Source organism: Tupaia chinensis, unplaced genomic scaffold, assembly GCF_000334495.1.
Source record: "Tupaia chinensis unplaced genomic scaffold, TupChi_1.0 Scaffold000182_1, whole genome shotgun sequence".
In the NCBI taxonomy this organism is placed as follows: domain Eukaryota; kingdom Metazoa; phylum Chordata; class Mammalia; order Scandentia; family Tupaiidae; genus Tupaia; species Tupaia belangeri.
Genome location: NW_006159657.1, coordinates 2,147,292 through 2,151,085, shown reverse-complemented (window position 1 = coordinate 2,151,085; position 3,794 = coordinate 2,147,292). Strand labels below are relative to the sequence as shown.

Below are 3,794 nucleotides of genomic sequence, written 5' to 3'. Positions count from 1 at the left end.
GTGACTGTGAGTGATCCCAATGGTAAAAACAGGGCCCCCCCCCCCCAAGGTGACATCCTCTTAGACATAAGTAGAGGGAGTGATCAGCGGCTGGGAAAAGGAGACACTTTCACACATGTGCAATTCACTGCCAACTGGGGCCAGGCCTGTGTACCGCCAGCCCTGCACATTCCTCACTTGGGGAAGCACAGGCCTAGAGAGCCAGACCAGACTTAGAGGAACCCACATCCGTCCCCAGCAGGCGTCCTCGCTCTCTACAGCAACTCAAAGAGCATGCGGCTCTCAGCAAGCACAGAGGGCAGCAGGGTCTGAGAGGGTTTGGGCAGGCAGACACCCTCGGCTTGGCATCAGCAGACAGAGGGCAAGCCAAACCTTTACTGCAGAAAAGAGCATGTGCGATCAGACCGAGGAGGCGGGTCTGCCACTAAGAGACAAAGGAATCATTTTTCCTAATGAAAATTCAACAGCTCCTCCTGTAAAAACTAACAGAAGACAAAGAGCAGCTGGGGTACTCTTTTTCTTTTAAAAAATTTGTATTGTTACTATTATTTAATTTTCTATAGGACACATGTTGAAAGAAAAACTCTGAGGGCCAGGTGGCAGGAAGACCCGTTAGGGCTCCTGGAACAGGCCGGGCCTGGGCCAGAGGTCTCGAACTCCTTACCCCTCATCTCACAGTGCTCTTATAAAATGCACTTGTGGAGACAAACATGTCATTGGATCCACACTTGCAGAACCAAGCGCACTGTGCTTTAAGCACGTCTTTTCCTGTTATTCTACCAAAGCGGGGAAGGTGACACTTCTCGGAACTCTTGAAATATGGCCCCTTGAGTACCAGATGACGCTTCATTTAGAACCTTGACAAAACAGCGGAGGAGAGTGCTACAGGGTGGATCATCTGGATTCTGAGTAACTCCTACACACACGCACACATACACGCACTTACATTGGTGCAATAAATCATAGCCCTATATCTTGCTGTCCTGCATCCCTTCCAGCTCTGTGGAGCGGCTAAGTCAGCCAAGGAGATGACCGGGGAGAGGGTGGCCAAGGCCCTGGGTCAGGTACACCTGTCTTTGATGGCCTATGGACATGGCTTCCTCAAAAAATTTGATTGCAGAGAAGACCTAATTTGTGGATTCTGTCTCCCACTTAGCTACTAAATTTCGTCTCCCTGGCACCTGCTTTTCTCAGAGATGTCACCACTGTTCTGGCATCTCTCTATCCTTTGATTTCTGGCCTTTTGTAACCCCAGCTCCTTTGGCTGCTCTGCGTCCCTCGAGGGCGCATCACCCAACCTTCCAGCCTGACCGCCATCACTCCATTTCAGAGGTGACAGAGGGAGCCCCGGTGTGGCCAACAGCAAACTGGGACCCAGACCTGAACTTCCATGGAGAAGGGAGAAATCGTTCAGTCTCTTTCCTATGACAGCCCCTTCTGTTCCTTGGAATTTCTGGGAAATGAGGAAATCTGTGGCAAAATCTTTCTGTGACAGGAAGGAAAATGTTCTGAGGTTATCCTGATCGTTATCAACTGGTGACTCCATGCTGTGAAAGGAGGGACCTGGGGACTGAAACACTAGTGTGGACCAGATTCCGAGTCCAAGCCCTTTCTTTAGTGAGGAAATTAAGGCCCAGAGATGTTAAGCTGCCTCTTCAAGGACACAGAGCAAGTTAGAAGCTGTCAGTCTCAAGTTACCTACAAGCTAGGCCTCATAGGCCTCCTCCACACCCTTGGGCTTGTTCCTCCCAGGGAGAAGCCAGAGGCCTGGGTGTGGATTCAGGAGAAGTTCTGTTTTGATACTTGACCTCTCTGAATCTCAGTCTCCTCACCTGTGGGTAGGGATCAATACGGTGACTAGGTGAGGTGACTAGGTGACTACAGGTTATAGGACTGTGGTCAGAATGGAAGGGGGAAAAGCCATGGTCAGGAACTGCTTCCCTGCATTATTCAGCACAGAGGGGAATGCTGAGTTTGAGCGTGGCTTTTGTATTCTCTATGATTTGTATTACAAAAAGAAAGAAGAAAAAGAAAAGCCACCCAACCAAAGCTAAACTCAAGCCATGGAAGAAGCTGGCAGGCGGGGCCACTCTCAGGGGAGGGGCTCCTCAGGTTAGATTCTGAAGGACTAATGGCAGTTTGCCTTGAGTTGGACAAGGAGGGCCAGGATTTGCCAGGCCCAGGAGGGTCTGGGGTGGAGTGCAGCTTAGGGAAGGGCTGGGGGGAATTGAAAAAGCAGGAGGTGGGGGAGGGACAGGCAAGGCTTCAGTGCCAGGACCCTGGAGCGTGATCCAGTGGAGGGTCCTGAGGCCCACGTGCCTCATTTCCCTTCCCCATCTCTCTCTTTGTCCCACACCATGACCTCAAAATCCCCTGTTATTCTGAATGATTCCACACTGGCCCTCCAGATGTTCCTCTGCGTCCAGCCATCTTAGAAAGCAGTTGGTCTGCTGATGTGTTTCCCGCAGGCCTTGGTGCTCACCAGAGTACTCACGCACACCAAACCAGAAGGCAGGGATCTTAAAGACAGGCCTTAGGGAACAAGGAGGGAGGGTCCTGCTAAGACCTGATCTCCCTCACACAGGAGGCACGGACCTGGCGGCAGCCCTGAGCCAGGCATGTGTGCACAATGCTTCGTTTAACCCTTGGGACTTCTGTGAAGCTGCAATATTATTTCCATTCTGCAGATGCAGGAAATTAAGAAGCTTGCCTTGAAATAGGCGGATGGTGGCCAACACTGACCCCGCCCCTCTGACTTCTGGGCCATCTTCCATCCCTCTCCCCTGTGTGGCACGATCCTTGTTAGTCATCCGCTCTCCCTCTGCCTGCCCAAACTACCTGTGCCACGTTACCTAGCAGTGCTCCTGGCATGAAGATGACACTCCATACGTGCTTGCTGAAGTAGCTAAGTTTTAAAGGAGTAAACTAATTTTGTTCAATTTTAGCTCACTACTTTTTTTTTTTAAAGGTTTTTGTCACAGGGCACATGTGCTCACCAGAGGGAGACAGAGAAAGACAGGGAGAGGGAAAGTGAGAAATCACTCCCCAGGGGGGATGGCCAGGGCGCAACCCCTTCTCCATTCTCCCCTTGGGGTTTTGGGCATATGTGCATACTTGGCATGGTTTCCAAGCTGCCAGGTCTGGGACTCAGGCTGCTGCCAGCAGTGTGGGATACCACTGCCTTAGTCACCATACCACCTGCTGTGCCTGTAGTTGGTTATCGGAAGGTGGTCTAATTCACAGGCAAATGAAAAAAAACATTATTCTCATTTTTGTTTTCTAGAATAGTCGTTATCATCAGTGCTATTCTTTGGAAGGCGCCCAATTTATGGAAGGGCATTTGATTTGGGTTTAAACCACCTGCCTGGAACAAAATGGTGGCTGACAGGTCTGAGTAAGGTCACTATCACGGTAAGCCAGGGACATAGGTATGAAAAGACAGATGACCCACGTGTGTGAGGACCTACACACTCACGAGCTGCGGCTTCCCGTCAGAGAGGTGGCTTTTGCTGCACACCTAGTAGAGTGTCTTTGCTAGTCATTTCCCGCTGATTGCAGTAAACACAATGAGTAATCTATTATCCTATTTACGTTAACTCTTAAATACTTGGCCACAAATTCCAAAGAAACCCTGACACACTTCACAGTGCCCGGGAAGGTGCACTGGACAGCTTGGACTTCTGGCAGACCATGCTTCCTTCTCCCTTCCTGCTGGCTGGTCTCGGGTGGTCAGATCCTGAGCTGCCCGAGCCCAGATGAGTCAGAACAGCTGTCCCCTCTCCACCGGGGCGGGG

At 50.8% G+C, this 3,794-nt stretch overlaps 1 protein-coding gene across 5 annotated transcripts in view; it reads right to left on the bottom strand.

The window, feature by feature from the left end:
- CLEC16A (C-type lectin domain containing 16A) overlaps positions 1-3,794 on the bottom strand; it is a 222,993-nt gene that overhangs the window by 128,007 nt on the left and 91,192 nt on the right. The gene's annotated exons all lie outside the window — the stretch shown is intronic.